Source organism: Equus asinus, chromosome 7, assembly GCF_041296235.1.
Source record: "Equus asinus isolate D_3611 breed Donkey chromosome 7, EquAss-T2T_v2, whole genome shotgun sequence".
Lineage (NCBI taxonomy): Eukaryota > Metazoa > Chordata > Mammalia > Perissodactyla > Equidae > Equus > Equus asinus.
The window spans coordinates 80,590,957-80,610,028 of NC_091796.1; the positions used below are offsets into that span (position 1 = coordinate 80,590,957).

At 40.6% G+C, this 19,072-nt stretch overlaps 1 long non-coding RNA gene across 1 annotated transcript in view; it reads left to right on the forward strand.

Moving 5' to 3' along the window:
- The first annotated feature begins 2,782 nt into the window (after window positions 1-2,782).
- The window catches only part of LOC123287143 (uncharacterized), a 71,593-nt gene continuing 55,303 nt past the window's right edge, over window positions 2,783-19,072 (forward strand). Inside the window, exon 1 of the long non-coding RNA XR_006530204.2 lies at window positions 2,783-3,052. This is a non-coding gene — a long non-coding RNA (uncharacterized lncRNA). The remainder of the gene's footprint in view (window positions 3,053-19,072) is intronic.

Sequence of the window (19,072 nt, forward strand, 5' to 3'; positions counted from 1 at the left end):
CGGTGGCCCAGGGTTCAGATCCTGGGCGCAGACATGGCACTGCTCATCAGGCCATGTTGAGGTGGTGTCTCACATGCCACAACTAGAGGGACCCACAACTAGAATATACAACTATGGGGGGACTTGGGGAAAAAAAAGAAGATTGACAACAGTTGTTAGCTCAGGTGCCAATCTTTAAAAAACAAACAAATAAAAACCAAAATTAACCTACAAAGAAACAAATCAGGTGTGACGAAAGTATGGAGAATTCTGTGTGTGCATGTGTGTGTGTGTATGAGAGACAGAGAGAGATGGTAACATCGTTCTTTATTTTTTCCCTGAGGAAGATTTGCCCTGAGCTAACATCTGTTGCCCATCTTCCTCTTTTTTTGCTTGAGGACGATTAGCCCTGAGCTAAGGTCTGTGCCAATCTTCCTCCACTTTGTATGTGGGTCACCGCCATAGCATGACTCATGAGTGATGTAGGTCCTTGCCCAGGAACTGAACCTATGAACCCAGGCAGCTGAAGTGGAGCATGCTGAAATTAACCACTAGGCCATGGGGCCAGCTCCATTATCATTCTATTTCTAAGCAGGATAATCTTAAAATTTAGTTTTTAAATTTTCAACCAGGAGCATGGATAGATGATTAGAAACCATTTAAAGTGTAAGCTTTAATGTCCACATGATAATGAAGAATATTCAGAACAAACTGAAATAAATGATAATCATAGCAGCCCTCGTGTGGTCTTGAGGCTCCGTAACGAATCTCTACAATGAATAGCAAAGACAGCACTACCAAATCCATAACAAGTGGATCAAATATCTCATCAAAAATTTCTTTAATTTGACCAAAAGGAGTTTGCAAATCAACACATTTTCAGCTAACATCATTTAAAATGGAGCAAAGCAAGCACAATAAACTATCAAATTCATTAACGAGTTTAGTCTGATCATAAGTAAAAATGGGATTGACTTTAGTCTCTCAGAGTTCAGATATGTCTTTTGAACACGTAAAAATGCACCATTTCAGCTTGGCTGTCTCTTCTTGAGCCTAAACACATTCATGCAATCCGTGACATAGGTCTCCACCAAGTTTTCTCCGATTAAGTGATTCTGAAACAAACTTTGAAAGAAGCTTCAAGCAATTTTTATTTGTATTCCGTTGTATTATTTCTCGCCCAGACATCCTTTCTGTTAGCCACAAGAACTCTTGAGACTCATTCAAAATTTTTTAAATGTCACTGCAATAATAGTTCTTCACTGATGAGTTTTATCACACAAGAATTTTATCGTATAAAAGTATATGCTCATTTGCGTCTCCGCAATTGTAAGGCCCAGCTTTAAAATAAGCATCGAGGGACATCCTATGCTTTTTAAATTGCCCACAGCTTACTTCTTATGGCTTTGGGAGTACCGTCTTCTTTTTTATATGATTGTAACTAAGAGGTTGTGAGCATGCATTCAACTAGCATAACCGTGTGCTCATGTACACCTGTGGGCAGCACTCAGGAGAAGCAGCCCACACCCAAGCCATGGCCATGCACCAACAGCCATGCTGCAATTACTTAGATTATTTTACCCCAAAGGGTCTGTATTAGTCAGGGTTCTCCAGAGAAACAGAACCAATGGGATATATAAAGATATATAGAAAGAGATTTATTATTAGGAATTGACTCAGGCAATTATGGAGGCTGAGAAGTCTCATAATCTGCTGTCTGCAAGCTGAAGGCCCAGGAAAGCCGGTGGTGTAGTTCCAGTCCAAACCCAAAGGCCTGAGAACCAGGGGAGCTGGTAGTCTTACGTGCCCATTCAAGTTTGAAAGCCTGAGAACCAGGACCACTGATGTCTGAGGGCAGGAGGAGATGGATGTCCCAGCTGAAGCAGAGAGCAAATCCCCCTTTCTCTGCCTTTTTGTTCCATTCAGGCTCTCAAAGGATTGGATGAGGCCCACCTGCCTTGGTGAGGACGCTCTTCTTTACTCAGTCTGCTGATTCAAATGCTAGTCTCTTCCAGAAACATCCTCACAGCCATACCCAGAAACAACGTTTTACCACTTATCTGGGCATCCCTTAGCCCAGTCAAGTTGACACATAAAATTAACCATCACAGGGTGTGATTCTTGATGTTCTCAAGAGGCCTGAGTGCTCTCAGTTTGCCCACTAGTAAAAATAGTACATAAACTGTGTAAAGACAGCAGTTTGATGCTGGCCTTTTAGACAAAGTTGAAAGCTTGTGCCAGCATGCGGCTGGATGCGATCTCAGCTGGGAGAAGGTGCTCGTTACAATTTTCAGGCAAAGAATTAAGAGAAAATTTAAGACTTGTGGCAAAGGTAAATGCGTGACTGGGTGAAGGATTTCATTGCTGAGCTTGATGATAAAAAGTGACTCACAAAGTTGCCTTCTGCAGTGGATACTCTTTTCAAGACTGAACATTCTCACTCAACACAAAGGCAAAAATACATTTTTTTAGTTGCATTGATTTGCTCACAAACAAAAATGAAGCCTGAGAGCTGGATGAAGGCAGCTGATTGTGAGGACTGTGAGTCATTGAATTAATCCCTAATTACCTGCAGCCAAATTACAGCACTGTGGATAAAACAAAGAACACCATGGGCGGTCATCTTGTATCGTGGAAAAAGCCACTTAATGAATATCCTCTGAGATAGTTAAAGAGCCCAACAGAAGCACCTTCAGAACAACTTGTGACATGAACAACTTGACCTCTTAACAAAGACACTTTTGTTGAGTTTATATCCACGGAGTTTCAGTAGCCTGAAAACGTTGTGCTACATACCCCGTAGGTGTAACTCTAGCGTCTCTCCTCAGTAGCTACCGGGATGTTTGTCTAAGCTGTTAAAAAAAAAGTTGTAGCCATTATACATATGTAAGTCCGGTTTATAAATATTATGACGCAAAGACAGACAAGAGAAATTGCTTCGATGGTGAATGTGCTGTGTGTCGCCTTCCGCAGAGAAGCTTGGAGACCTGGTCCTCTGTCCTGCTGACGGAGCCCGTGTTTCCACACTCAGCTCCATTTGCCCTGCTGGTTCCTCTCCCTGTTTCAAGCTTGGGTAAGCAGCTCGCAGGATGGTCACTTCCTCTTTGTGCTGTAGTGAAAGGAGTTCTTATTGACCCAGGAGTTCTTGGCAAAGTGCTCTTTCAAGTCTTTTTGGCCCAATTCCCAGTTGTATGGTAGGTACTTGATAAACTCACTGTTGAACGTTGTTCAGCTGCTGTGTTTTGTGGGCTCTCCCACTTGGGTACTTGGGCTCTCCTGCCAGTGTTTGAAAAGCACTCTTTTCATTGTGGTGCTCTCTCTGACTTTGCCGGTTTTGAGCGCCTGGTGTTTTTGGTGTCTGGCACATTCTTTTTCCCGGGTTTCCAATAAGTGGCCTTTTAAATAGTCTCTAGGCTTCCTGTGGGTTTGTTTGCTTGTTTTTTAAAATCTTGTAACTCTTCCTTCACATATTTTTCCCTAACTAGTGTCCACATAGTATCAAATAATATCTACGAAATGGAGAGCTTCAGTTTTATCTCTCCCTATGGGTAGTGGGGGAGGGGGAGTGTTGGGGTTGAAAGGCAAGAACTAACATTTATTATATACACAGTATAGACTTTACGTGTAATTTTATTTATTACTCACAAATGCTTATGCCCAAGATTATTTATAATAGCCAATATGTATTGAGCATTTATCACTTTACTGAAGACCCGGTTTTTGCTAAGGGATTTGTGTGTACTATCTCATTTGACATTCATGACAACTCTGTGGGGTAGATTATATTATTCCTACCATTTTCAAATGTCAGGATGCTGAGGTTCAGTGAAGCCAAGTGACCTACCTAAGGTCACACAGCTGGTAAGTGACAGAAGTGGGCTTCACACTCAGTTCAAAGCTTTGGCCACTGTGCCCTCGAGCATCCTGTTAACAGGTGCTATAGCCGGCGTTCACAACCAGGTCAACCTGGCTGCCGTAGCCACGCTTCTGCCACTACAGCACCCCTGCCTCCTTCATCATCACGTTATTAAATTCAACTGCAGAGTGTGTAATTTAATAGTCTTATGATTATTGGCCCATGGTGAAAAGGTAATGTCCTTCCATTGCCTCAAAGACGTTTAAAGCCATGATATGGCTGAACAACTGCAGGCATAAATGAGTATTAGAAAAGATAGTCTTATGATCTTGTTTATATTGAATTTCGAATAATTTGCAACATGTTAGATGCTATCGAGAGGCTATTTTCATACGGGAAGCAAAAGATTCACTAGCCCTGTTTTAGCTTGACCCCATTGCCATAGGCCCATATTAGCCACATTTGTGAAACAGAGACATTGAGTTTGTAAAGGACTCCAATTCATTCATTCACGTATTCATTCATTCCCTCATTCATTCATCCAACAAATATTGTATTTACTAAGTTCCATCAATGTGCCAGGCACTGCTGTAGGTAACGTGGTTATAAACTGAACGAGACAGATGAAACCTCACTGGATTGTATTCTAAGGGTGAGGAGACCCATCGGAAGGTTTAAGCAGAAGCTCATGAACTGTTCTAATGTGTATTTTAAAAGGATCGCTCTGGCTGCTGGAGGGCAAGAGTGGAAGGAGGTAGAACAGATGGAAGGATTTTGTAGTGGTCTGGGCAAGAAATCATGGTGGTTTGGATGATTGTGAGTGATGGAGGTGGAAGGGATGAGAGGAGGCTGAGGTCAGGATACATTTTGAAGGCAGAGCCAATGGGATTTTGCCAACAGATGAGCTGTGGGGAGTGAAAGAGAGAGAGAGTCAAAGATGGTTCCCAGTTTTGGGACTGGGCACCTGGATGAATGGAAATACCATCTATTGTCGACGGGAACCCTGTGGGAGCAGCAGGTTTGGGAGTTCTGTTTTGACTACTTCAGCTTTGACATGTCCCTCACCTGCATTTCTGGGTGCCATGTCAGGGAGGTGGAGGATGTGTGAGTCTAGAGCTCAGGGGAAATGTCAGGTACTCTCTGTGGTTGACTTCCCCACCCCATCCCAGGTCATTCAGAGGTAGATAAACTGGGACCAGAGCTAAAGTTTCCTGCTTCTTCCATTTGGCAGTGATTGGCCCCAGCTCACACGGACCTGGAGGAAACACATGTGGTTTCCCCAGCACGCCCTCCTCAGAGGCACCTGACCTCCCAGTGCTCCTCACATTTCCATAGAAGAAATTCCCAAGGCTCCAGAAGGGGGCGCCCAATGGCCAGCTGGAAGAGATTTTAATCAACTGACAACATGCAAGATTACTTAACTCCTCTACATCCACTCCCACTGCCTGAATCTGCGGTATAATAATATTAATAGTCAGTACTTTATGATGTTCACAGGAGCCAGGCAGTGTTCTAAGCACTTTAATATAGCGCCTCGTTGATCCTCACGACAATCCCACATGGAAGGCACTCATTATCCCCATTTGACAGACAGCACACTGAGGCACAGAGAGGGTACGGAACATGACACCACCGGGCTGGCCTGGTCTGCCCTCCGTCCTGCTGGTCCTGATGAGGTCCCCTCTCCTCACGTCTTCTGTCACCCTAGCCCCCTTCACCTGCCTTGCTGAAGCCTGGCGCCGGTGGTTGGGCTTTCTGCTTCGTGCTCAGGGCCTGGTTACACTCTTTCACTCCTGGAGAGCTGAAGGAACCTCAGCCTGGCCCTCTGCTGTGGGGTCTGCAGTCACATCTTAGTCTAGATAAGGCGAGGGCCACTTCTCTGGTTGACCTCTGGAGCACCTCAAGCAGTCCCCAGAGAGTTTACTAAACAAGCTATGACTAAGATCCCAATCCTGGGAGGAGAAAGCCCCACAGTTCTTTCTGCTTAGAGCACATTGCCTGGATGGGTCAGTGTGAAAGCTTCTCAGCTGACTCACTCGTTTCTGCTGGATCACGTCTCCTTTGGGATCTTCCAGTAGTGTTTAACATATTCTTCGTATATCCGTGTACAGTTTCTGTTAAGCTTATTGCTAGGTATTTTATACGTTTTCATTTTTACTTAAATAAATAAAAAAAATTTCCACCATATCTAACTAGTTGCAGTATATATATATATATGTATATACACATATATAACTAGTATATTTACATACATATATATGTATATATATGAAAACTACTGATTATATAACTAGTATATTTACATACGTATATATGTATATATATGAAAACTACTGATTTTGTATGTTTATTTTGTATCCCACTAGGGTACTGAACTCTTACTGTTAGCAATGAATTTTCAGTTGATTTTCTTGGGTTTTATAGATATATAGTAATGTCCTCAAATAACGATAATTTTAGCCTCTTCTTTTTAATTTTTTATGCTTTAATTTCTTACTCTTTTCTGACTGCGTTGGCTAGTGCCTCCAGGATAATATTAAATAACGGCGGTAGTAGCCAGCAAACTTGCTTCTGCGTGACGTTAGTGGACTGCCTCTCATAGCTCCCTATTAACTCTACTTCAGGCACGAAATAGCTGTATCATGTTGAGGAGCATCCATATATTCTTACTTTATTGTATGTTTTGATCAAGTTGGTATATTGAGTTTGTCAAATGTTGTTTCAGTGTCTGTGAACATAATTACATGATTTTCTCTTTAGAGCTATTAATATAAATAATATATAATAATTTACTATATCTAATATAGTTAATAAATTATATTAATAGTTTTCCTAATAGTGAATCATGTGGGCATTCCAGGAATAACTCCACTTGGTCATGGTGTGTTAGTTTTAAATGAGCTGTTGAATTTAGAATTGCTATCCATACATGAGACGGATCTATAGTTGGTTTGTTTTGTACAAGCTTTGACAGATTTTGTTATTGTTATCATATGGGTTTCATACAAGGAATTTGAACATTTTCATTCTTTTTCCATGCTCTGAAACAGTTTGCATTAGAATTATCTGTTCCTGGAGAGTTTGGTACAATTTCTCTATGGAACTCCCTGATGCCATCTTGGGGGCCAACTCTCTGACAACTTTCTCTCCTTTTCCGAAAGAATAGGCCTGTTTTGATATTCTCTTTCTTCTGGGTTAGTTTTATTAAGTTATATTTTCCTAGAGAATTGCCCATTTCATTCATATTAACATGTTGCAATTCTCTTAATTTCCTCTGTATCTATGGCTACTGTCCTCTTATCATTTATTATTCCGTGTCTGGGTACATTTGCCCTTTCTCTCCTGGCTGGGCTAGCTACTGGTTTGTTGGGAGCTGGGTTCCCAGGGGAGTGGCCCATGAGGTGGAATTGAGTATACAAGATGTTTATTCGGGAAGGCTGCTGGAATCTATGCCTGTGGAATGGAGGGAAGGGAAGCAGGAATGGGCAGAAGGATAAGTGATGCATGTCCAATGACAAACTCTGGTGACTTCTTGGGCAGCTCTAAGCTAGAATATCCCTTCAGAGTTGTCCCCGACTGGGCTGGATGACCAAGCCTCTATTGCTGCTTCAAACAGGTAGTGGATATGGACCATTCCAGAAGGACTGTGAGCTTGAGTGACATGGCTCTCTGCAGCTAAAGTCAATCCCGGAAGACGCTGACATCTGAAGGCTTTCTGTTGGCAGTACTTCCAGCAGCTGGACCAACAGGTCCAGGGAGGATTGCGATGGCCCATTTCAGGGTCCTCCATGTGGTTTATCAATTTTTTACTTCTTGAAGATTCTACTTTTTGACTTATTTATTGCTGCTGCTGTTTTTTTCCTAACATATTAATTTCTGCTTTTATCTGTATTAATTTCTTCTTCTTTCCATTTATTTTGTTCATTTCCTAACTTTTTCAGTCAGAGGCCTAATTTATGTGTTTTTCTATCATGTTTATTTTTATAAATATCTTTAGGGTTAAATATTTTCCTCTGAGAACTACTTTAGCTATATTTGGATACATCTTTGTTATTTTTTTTTCCTCTCTCTAGGAAGACTGCAATTCTGTATTTCCTTTTAGACCTTAAAGTTGTTTAAGAGTTTTTAAAATTTGAGGATGGAAGGAACTGTTTGTTTTCTGATTGTTATAAATTTCTAATTTTATTGCCTTTGGCCAGAAAATGTTGTCTATACTATTTCTACAATTTGGAATTTATTAAGATTTTCTTTGTGGGTTTGGTACATGGTCAATTTTTGTGAAAGTTCCACAGGCACTTGAAAAGAAGACATATTTTTAAGATATATAGTTTGACGTTTATCAGTTCAGATATACTTTATTCATTATTTAAGTACGCTATAGCTTATTTATTCTTTGTTCCACTTACTGCTTTTTGGCCTGAATTCCAGCTGACCTTGTATTTAAGACTGTGGCCTCAGCTTTTTTTGTTTCATTGCATTTGCTTAGTATGTCTTGGCACAAACTTCTATTTCCAACCTTGCTGTATAACTTAATTTTTTTCCAGATGTGTATTTTTGTATGCTGAACAGAGAGTTTTTGCTCTGTGGTCCAATCTGAAAATCTTTTTATTTTAGTAGATAAGTTAAGCCATTTATATTAATTGATGTGACAGACATGTTTGGTTTTAGTTCTATTGTTTTAATTTACATTATGTTTTCTGAATTTAGATTTTTTTTTTACCATGTGGTCTTTTTGCTTTGTGTTGGTTCTCTGGGCGGTACTTCTGATGTTTAGAAAGGTACCTATTTTTGTTTAGTTAGTAAATAATAATTTATAATGTAATTTCACTTAATGCCCTTAGTCCTTTGCTTCTTTAGAAAATACCTATTAATTTTTTAATGAGAAGTGATAAAGTTACCACACTCCTTTTTTACTTCTCCTCTTCTTTTCCTCCATCACCTGATTTTTGTCAGTGTTATCTTTCTTAGCGTTTCTTTTGAACTGTTGCATGTACTTGTACTTCCATTACTTTCTTTTTTTTTTTAAAGATTTAAAAAAATTTTTTTTTCCTTCTTCTCCCCAAAGCCCCCCAGTACATAGTTGTATATTCTTCGTTGTGGGTCCTTCTAGTTGTGGCATGTGGGACGCTGCCTCAGCGTGGTTTGATGAGCAGCGCCATGTCCGCGCCCAGGATTCGAACCAAGGAAACACTGGGCCGCCTGCAGCGGGGCGCCCGAACTTAACCACTCGGCCACGGGGGCAGCCCCCCATTACTTTCTCATTTAAGTTTCAAATGATATCTTTGGCTTCCATTTTTACAGATGACCCCGTCTGTGAACTTATTTTAGCCCCTAACTTCTTTCTCTCTCCCTTTCTTTCCCCGTTTTTATGGTATAATTTTTATTATCAAGAATAACATCTTCCCTGATATAGGATGTGCCATTTCAAGTGTAAGGTTCAGGAAAGACTTGTGAATTTTTACCTTTAAATCTTCTTCTCTTTCATTATCTTGGTTTTCTTCCTTCTTCCAATTAAAAGTATATTTGTTCTCTATTCTATCACTATTTCCTCTAATTCCTTTTAGTTATTCTTTTGTTCTCATTTCATTTTAGTCTTTTTATTTCTATTCTCTGTGTCCCTTCTTATGTTATTCTGAAATGCCTGTGTTCCCTGTGCACCTTCCAAATTTTGCTTTTTTTCCCCTATGATATTTGCAAGAGTTTTACTGGCTCAAGTTTTATCTCCTCCTGAAGTCTTGCCGTCTTTAATTGATTTCTTACAATGATGCTTTGTGGGTTTTCCTTTGTAGAAGCAATTACTTCATTAGATTATTTTAATTCTTAGGAAAACATTTGCTCAGGATTTCCATCCATTTCATTGTAACATTTTTCTGATAGCAATTATGTCTGTTGGTAAGTTTTACTGCTCTTCCCTGCCTTTTCTTGGTCTGGTGTCTTTTTATCAATATTGTGCCAGTTTATTATGACTCATCTTTGAGTGAGATGCATTTCTGTGGAAGCTATTAGTAGGACATTCCTTTGGGACAGGGCATAAAGTAACTTTTCAGGCTTCATAATTCAGAAGCTCTCTGCTGCCTGCTGCCTCAGAGACAGGCTGCTTTCTGCAAATAAGGCTCATCCAGAGATTCTTTGTATAGTCCGTCCCCACTGCTTCTGTGACACGAGCTAGACCCAAGAGGTCACCTCTTACCAGCCCTGCTCATCCCAGTTTCCACACTTGTGTTGTAAATAAGAGACAAGTTTTGCTCTTTGAGTGAGCCCATCAGTTTCAGGATGAGTATTTTATGGCGCTTTCTTAGACGTGACTCCACCAAATCCTCTTTCAATTCTCTGTTTTCTCGTCTTTACTTTCTACCCTATTTTAGCTTCTTTGGGGCACCTTTTAGTATATTTTGAAGACTGTGAGTTATATATGTGTCCCAGTATAGGTGAAATTGAGTTGTGGGTTTTCTTTTTCATTCTCTTTATTGCTTCCGTATAATTTCCAGGAGAAGGGAAAAGATGCTGATCTGTATAACATTGTTTATATTAGAGGTTCTGAAGAGTGACCTTCTTAAAATAAAAACTGGATCCTGTCATTCCCAGCTTAAAATCTTTTAGTGGCTTCGCATGTCGTATAGAATAAAATCCAAATGCCTTAGTACTAAGTCTTGTGTGATGGTCTAGTCTCTGTCCAGCTCTCCAGCCTCACCTGAAATCTCTCGAACTCCATGCCTCAGCCACGTCGATCGTCTTGGGCCTCTTAGAACATGCCAGGCTCCTGCTCACTTAAGAGTCTTTGTCTGTTAAACAGTCCCTTTGCCCTGCCCCCTCTGGCCTCAGCATTCTTTCTATTACAAGTCCTTCTCATTTTATGGGTCTGAGCTTAAAGAACACATGTTGAGAGATGCCTTCCCTGACCGTCCTATTCCAGGCCCTTGCTTGTGAAAGGTAGCAGAACGTGCCACTCAAAATGTGCCACACTGGCATATTGATTATTTTGAGCTGTAGACACTTGAAAACCAGCAAATGCAAGGAGAGGTTTCTCTGAACTCCCCTCATCTGCCTGAAGACACATCCTCCAAAAGGAGCCCACTCGTCATGAATCCCCTCCCGGGAGTTTCATCACCAGGGGGGACTGACTCTGATCTCAGCACAGGAGACTAGAAGTCGACGCCACGCCCAGACACACTTTGTCACAAACTATCATACTTCCCATCCATTCTTCTAAGGGCCAGGTCATCTTTCCTAAAAACCACTTACTATTCCCCAAGAGGCCTAACTCCCTCTCCCCTCTCCCTATTAAGAAGGTGTTTAATCCTGAGTTGTAAGCCACCTCAGGGAGTTACTCAGTTTTCCCTGGGTATCTCCCATGCCAACATGAAGTATGCATGATAATAAACTTCTGTTTGTTTCTGTCTTGTTAATCTGTCTTTTATTATGGAGATCTCAGCTAAGAACTCAAAAGAGTAGAGGAAAAATTATTTTTTCCTCCCTTACACATTGTAGTACTTCATACATTTTGTAGTTATCTGTCTTTTCCCTTCTTCCCTTCTCTCTCTTCTTTTCTCCTTTCTTCATTTTCCCTATTCCTCTCTCCTTCTGTCCCATTCTCTCTCTCTCTTTCTTTCTATAAGCTTTAGGAGGACAGTAAAGAACTGTGATTATCTTGTTTTTTTTTCCAACACCTAACACAGTGGCTGTCATTAACATGTGCCCAGTAGTCATTTATTAAGAGAATGAATATATTAATAAATGAAGATTGTTTTCACATGTGAGTGTCATATTTCCACAGGGAAATTGATTGGGTCTGTTGTTTGCTTTTGAGAACAAAGAAGTTAGAGGGCAGTCTGGAGACCCTTTCTTGGAAGGGTTGGTTATAAGAACAAAGGACATTTCCTTTTGGAAAAAAGAGAAGTTTGGAGATAGATATTTGGACCCTTCAAATATAGGAAGTTTAATCTTGTAGAAAACTGTTTTTCCTCAGAAGAATCACCTGAGAAACTTGTTAAAAATATGAAATCCCAGGCTCTTCTCTGATCTTTGATACACTGGGTGTGGGGTAGGACTAGAGAATCTGGTTTTTTTGTTGTTTACTTCTTTTGTTTTTTAACAAACCCCTCTGGTAGTTCTTTATATCAGAAAACGTTGGGGAAATGCCATTTTATAAGAAACAGTATTGTTACTGTGGGAAAAACTAGGACTTACGGGCTGAAGTTGCAGAAAAGCAGACTTTGACTCAACATGAGGAAATTGTTTCAAACTAGGAGGGGGTCCAAGTGGACGAGGCTGCCTCCCCTGATGGATCCCAGTGGAGCCCGTTGACCCTCCAGGGGCTAATCTTGCAGTGGATCTCGCAGGGGGTAAATGAGATCCACGCTAACGTGGCTGAAATCTTGGGTTCAAGAAAACGCAAAGTCCTTTAAATGCTTGGGCTAACAGTTACTGTGAGAGTGGGAAAAGCAGGAAACAGCAATAACAACAAACAAAAAACCCGCAAAAACCAAAACCAAAACCATGAGAGGTCGCAGGGAGGGAAAAAGGCAGAAAACAGTGGATATAATTAAACCTGCAAAGGTCTTGAAGACCAGAGGAAATCTGACAATTTTCATATACATAGAGCCACAGGACAAACAAGAAGAATGGCGAACTGAACTGCAGTAACAGTTATTTACCAGATTGTCTTAAAGTGCAAGGGCCTCAGCAATTAACATGCAGAATCATCTTGCATTTGCAAATAAAAAATTAGGAGGAAATGGACTGTGAAGGGGTGGTTTCAGGGCCGCAGGAAGATGAGCTTGCCAGAAACTGTTCATCTGTGCTCAGTGATTCCCCAGGCAGCCCTGGAGGAGGAAGGCGGGTGGCCGCTCTGACTTCCAGACGGTGACAAGTCAGAAGCAAAAGGTCTGGTTTGTTTCTGGATCGCGGTGGGGGCTGCTAGAGAAACGGAGGCTGGTTCTAGAAACTCACACTACACTGGCCTGAGGGAGGTTCAGAAAGGTGGGGGTGATCATCATCACTGTTTCTTAATGTGTATTAAGTTACTCATAATTACATATTATTTAATTCTCATAAAAATCCTGAATGATAGATGTAACCATCCCCATTTTACAGCGATGAAACTAATCCCCTGAGAGGTTGTATAACTTGCCCAAAGGACCATTGCTATTCCCTTAACAAAAGCCTATTGAGTATTTTCTAGGGGCTAGCAAGTGAAGGAGATTCCAGATTTGAACTCATATCTAACTTCAAAGGCTACATTTTTTCCCCTTTTTAACAAAGGGCCAATTTCAACAATAAATAAAGTGCTATCACAAATTGTAAGAAAAATCTCAATAATCTAAAAGAAAAATTGGCAAAGGGCATGAACAGGCAGGTCACTAAAAAATTAATATAAGTAAATTTAAAGGACATAAATGGGTGTAAAATTTTAAGGACATCACAATAAAAGGAATGCAGGGCACAAGCAATGGTGTACTTGCTGGGGAACATGTGAACCACTGCCACTGCTTTGGAGGACATCTTGGTGAGAGCTATGTGGATTTTCAAGGCACATTCCCTTTGGTCCAGAAATTCCATGCTAGGATTTTATCATGTATATGATGATATATTTTCATATATATGATAATATATATATACTACATATAAAAATATATATACACACACACACACATAAGCAAGGATGTATCTGAAGATACTCACTTTAGTGTTGTTTGTAAGAGCAATAGAAACAACACAAATGACCTTCAATTGGGAACTTATTAAATAAATCATGGTAAAATATAAAATGAAAAGAAATTTACAAAGCCCACACTTAGTTCCTGGGTGATTCCGCCCCTCAGCAGTGATGAGGAGACCCAGTAATAGTCACGACACCTTGTAGAGAGATGTTGAATTTTGTACTACTCATAGATCACTTGCAAACAGACTTTATTTTGAGCCTTTCAGTAACCCCAGGAAGCAGACAGAGCAGGTGTTACCCCATCCTGTGGATGGACAAGGAAACAGAGGCTCTCTGAAGTTAAGTTGTTCAATATAATGGTGAGAAATGACCGAGGCCTGGAATGCAGCTTTTTGGACTCTTTGCCCAGTGCTCATCATGACATCCAGTATTTAGAAAATAGGCATTTATGACACCTTCCTCTGGGATAAGGGACAAGATCCAGGGGTGATTTTTTAGGTTGATACGGAGAGGGCCCCCCTTGGGATCGAGTCTTATCTTGCTCTGCTGGCAGCATGGTTTCTCCTGCTCCTGGTAAGGCCTGCCCTCCTCTCCCATCAAGGGGAGCAGACAGCTCTGGACACTCTCACCACTGGTACTGAATGTCCAAGACAAAGGCAATTTCTTTTGACAGATACCCTCTAATGTGGAACTTGCCTCTTTGGATATCCTTAGAAGCTTAAGCCTGACTGTTATAGCTTAAGACCGAACAGAAGAAAAGGAGAGTAAAGCTGAGCCAATCTGGTAGTTGAGGAAGCCATGTGGATCACCCTTAGAGTAACAAAATCATGTCCCATTTTCCTCTATGATAAGGTTTCCAATCCTGGTTGTCCATTGGACCCACCTGGGAGAAGTGATGTCTTGGAGTGGTATATACTAGTTCATGAAAACCAATTCTGAAATTTTCAGAAATTTTGTGAAACCAGTGGTCAAATATACCCATTATTAAAAATTAATTATATAACCATATAATTAAATTATAGTAGAGACGAAAGTAATAAATACTCAAAACTCATCAATTCTTAATTATTTTACTCCTATCTATGCTCTTGAGGTTATTTACATCTATTGTATTTGTATGACAGAAATACTATAATGGTATACAACTGCTCATCTTTTCCCAAGTCATGTGCTCAGTAACATCATGTTGTTAGCTTAAAATTGACCATGATATACCACCACAATTGGCACATCTGCATCCGAGACCCCAGAGCCATGGTGCTCTACACACACACACTCAAGACACTGGCTCCGTGGCCACTTTGTGAGTGCCTGCTCCTAGGACACTGCAGCAGGAGTACCCTTACCCAGGGTCAACTATCGCTCTGCATGTGCCTGCGCTCCAGACCCCAGCTCTATGGCTGCCCCACGGGTGCCTGCACATAAGACACTGGTGCCACTGCCACTGGGAGCACAGCTGAAAGCCAGAACCAGTGCTAAGAGAGATTCTGTTGGCCATAACTTCCCCCATGGGAGAAAAAGCAATCAGGAAGAGCCTAGAAGCCTTTTTCACCAAACACCCCAATAGCCCTTGGTGCTGCTGTGGTCACCTACAGCCTTGGCCACTGAGGACATGGGCAAACTTTGCCAGTACTGACTTCAGCAGATAGGGAAGCACAGTGTCCTAAGCAGGAGCTGCCATACCCTACCCAGCTACACCCTCACACACACCCATAGGTGAAGGTCCTTCCCCACCAAAACCAGTCTGGAAGAGATAACTGCTACATCAAATGCACAGACATCAACACAAGGCTCTAAGAAACAGGGAAAATCAAGGAAACTGGACACCACCAAAGGAACATAGTAATTTTCCAGTAACTTACCCCAAAGAAATGGAGATCTACAAATTACTGGACAAATAACTCAAAATAATTGTTTTAAGGAAGCTCAGCAAGCTACAAGACAACTCAGACAGACAACTAAATGAAATCAGGAAAACAACACATGAGTAAAACAAGAAGTTCAGCAAAGAGATAAAAATCATAAAAAAGAAACAAACAGAAATCCTGGAGCTGAAAGATATAATGAGTGAAATAAAAAGTGCAATAGAGAGCATCAACAGCATACTTGATCAAAACAAAGAAAGAATCTGCAAACCAAAAGATAGGTCATTTGAAATTACCCAGTTAGCGCAACAAAAAGACAAAAGAATGAAAAAGAGTGAAGAAAGCCCATGGAATTTTGGGGTACCAGTAAAGGAAATAATCAACCAAATGAAAAGACAGCTTATGGATGGGAGAAAATATTTGTAAACCACATATCTGATAAGGGATTAATATCCAAAGTATATAAGGAACTCATATAACTCAATAGTAAAAAAACTAAATAACCCCCCCCAAAAATGGGCAAAGGACCTAAATAGGCATTTTTTCCAAAGAAGATATACAAATGGCAAACATTCGTGAAAAGATGCTCAATATCACTAATCACCATGGAAATAGAAATCAAAACCACAATGAGATATCACCCCACACTTGTTAGAATGGCTATTATCAAAAAGTCAATAGATAACAAGTGTTGTTGAGGATGTGCAGAAAAGGAATCCTTGTGCACTATTGGTGGGAATGTAAATTGGTGCAGCCACTATGGAAAACAGTACGGAGGTTCCTCAAAAAATTGAAAGTAGAGGACCGGCCCAGTGGCGCAGCGGTGAAGTGTGCACATTCCGCTTCGGTGGTCCGGGGTTTACCAGTTCGAATCCTGGGTGCGGACATGGCACCGCTTGGCAAGCCATGCTGTGGCAGGTGTCCCACGTATAAAGTAGAGGAAGATGGGCACAGATGTTAGCTCAGGGCCAGTCTTCCTCAGCAAAAAGAGGAGGATTGGCAGCAGATGTTAGCTCAGGGCTAATCTTCCTCAAAAAAAAAAAAAAATTGAAAGTAGAACTGCCGTGTGATCCAGCAATCCCACTACTGGATATATATCCAAAGGAAATGAAATCACTATCTTGAAGAGATATATGCACTCCCGTGTTCATTGCAGCATACTTCAGAGGAGCCAAGACAATGTGGAAACAAGCTAAGTGTTCATTGACAGATGAATGGATAAGGAAAATATGATATAAAATGGGATACATATATAATATATATATAATGGAAAATTATTTAGCCTAAAAAAGAAGGCCATGTGTGACAACATGGATGAACCTTGAGGACATTATGCTAAATGAAATAAACCAGACACAGAAAGACAAATATTGCGTGACCTCACTTATATGTTGAATCTAAAAAGTAAGTCAAACTCATAGTAACAGAGGGTAGAATGGTGTTACCAGGGGCTGGGGGATGTGAGAAAGGGGAGATATTTGTCAAAAAGTAGAGATTTTCAGCTATAAGATGAGTAAGTTCTGGATACCTAGTGTACAGCATAGTGACTATAGTTCACAATAATGTACAGAAATACTTTGGAGATACTGCAGGTTCAGTTGCAGACCATCTCAATATAGCCAATATTGCAATAAAGCAAGTCACATAAACTTCTTGGTTGCCCAGTGCATATAGATGTGTACACTATACTGTAGTCTATTAAGTGTGCAATAGCATTATGTCTAAGAAAACAACGTATATACCTTAATTAAAAAATACTTTATTGCTAAAAAGTACTAGCCATCATCTGAGCCTTCAGCAAGTTGTGATCTTTTTTCTGGTGGAGGGTCTTGTAAAAAACACAATTATCTGTGAAGAGCAGTAAAGCGAAGTACAATAAAACGAGGTATGCCTGTAAATGATCTATGGCCAGAAAATAGAATAGAACTTATCAACAAAACTAAGAGCTGGTTTTTTTGAAAAGATAAACAAAATTGACAAACCTTTAGCTAGACTAACTAAGAAAAAAAGTGAGAAGACCCAAATAAATAAAATCATAAATGAAAGCAGAAACAACTGATACCACAGAAATACAAAGGCTCACAAGACATTAGTATGAATAATTATATGCCACCAAATTGGATAGCCTAGAAGAAATGGATAAATCCCTGGAAACATACTATGTACCCAGACTACAGCAGTATCTTTGAGGTACACTTGCACTTGAGAGGAGATCTCAAATGTTCTCACTAGAAGAGAAGAAAAGGTAACTATGTGAGGTGATGAACACATTATTTCACTTTTGTGGTAATCATGTCACAAGGTATACGTCTATCATCATGTCGTACACCTTAAATATACATCACACTGTATATCTTAAGTATATACAACTTTTCATTTGTCAATCACACCTCACTAAAGCTGGAAAAAAATCACTAATACCTGGATCCTGTCCTCAAAGTTTCTGATGTAACAGTTTCTGAAGTAACAATTGCATCATCCTCAGGGGATTTTAATGTGCAGCCAGGGTTGGGAACTTGTGCTCCAGAGATTTTCAAAATTGAATTCCTGAAAGTAGGCTGGGCCATTGGACCGAGACCGGCTTCACAGGAGAGGTGGATATCCTTCCCAGGCACAGATGACCACGAGGAAAGTTTATCCTCTGAGATGCAGCCAGCCCGTCTTCAAGCGGCGACGCCCACGCTTGCTCCCTGCTGCAAAAAGATTCCAGCTGGGGCAGGAAGGGAAGCCGGGTACAAAGGAAACGCAGTGAATAACACAGGGCTTAAAATCTAAGCTCCAGATTATGGGAAGAGGAAGAAAGTGTGAAGATTGATTTGTCACAGGCAACTAGTTGTGTACACGTTGGCAATAGCATACTATAAAAGATCTTGTTCAAGGGGGCCAGAATTAGCTCAGGGCCAAACTTAAAGAGGTTTCACTTCTAAATTAATAAAACATGTTAACTATACACATACACAGAGCACAGGAGAGTGCCAGAGGCAGAAGTATAGGTCTTTTAGAGAGAATGTCTGCCTAAATTAGTAATTTAATCTTTCTTATGTAGAATCTCTTATTTTTTTCCCCTATGGTTTTAAATTATTCTTCATTTACACTGTGTTTTTTTCCTATCAATTCCTTTCTCTGACCTTGTATGACATCTTACTTATTCTTACTGAAAAAGAATCAGAGTAACTCCTTCTTCCCAAGTCTGCTGAGAGACAGCAGAATGTCTAGAGGTTGGCCAATCACCCCAGCGTGAGGTGCTCGGAAAGGTAGGAAACCAGAGCTGGAGGGTGAAGGGAAATGAAAGGAAAAGAGAGTGGTTAAAGGGCCAGCGTATGCCAACCTCTGCTTCTAATCAAACTCAGGTGGAATCCAAAGCGATTGGATAGAGTGAAGCCTATGGGGGAAGGAGGGGTGGGGGGCGCACAGATAGTCCTCTTCACAGCTGATTCACAAATCTCAGCTGAAGCCCCTCACAGGGTACCGCAGGGAGACTGGAGGTAAAAGCAGGGCAGCCTGGATTGTTCTAAAAATCCTCGGTCTTCTGTAATACATTTAGACCGACTTCAGTTCTATACACACTTCAGCTATTTTTAAGAGATGAGGATTAGAGCAAGAAATTGGAAAGAGCTAAAACTAGACACTGTGGCAGAGGCTGCTACTTATTCCCCATTTATTAATTCTCTTCATCCTTCTTAATACAGCCTCCATTGCTTAAAAAAATTT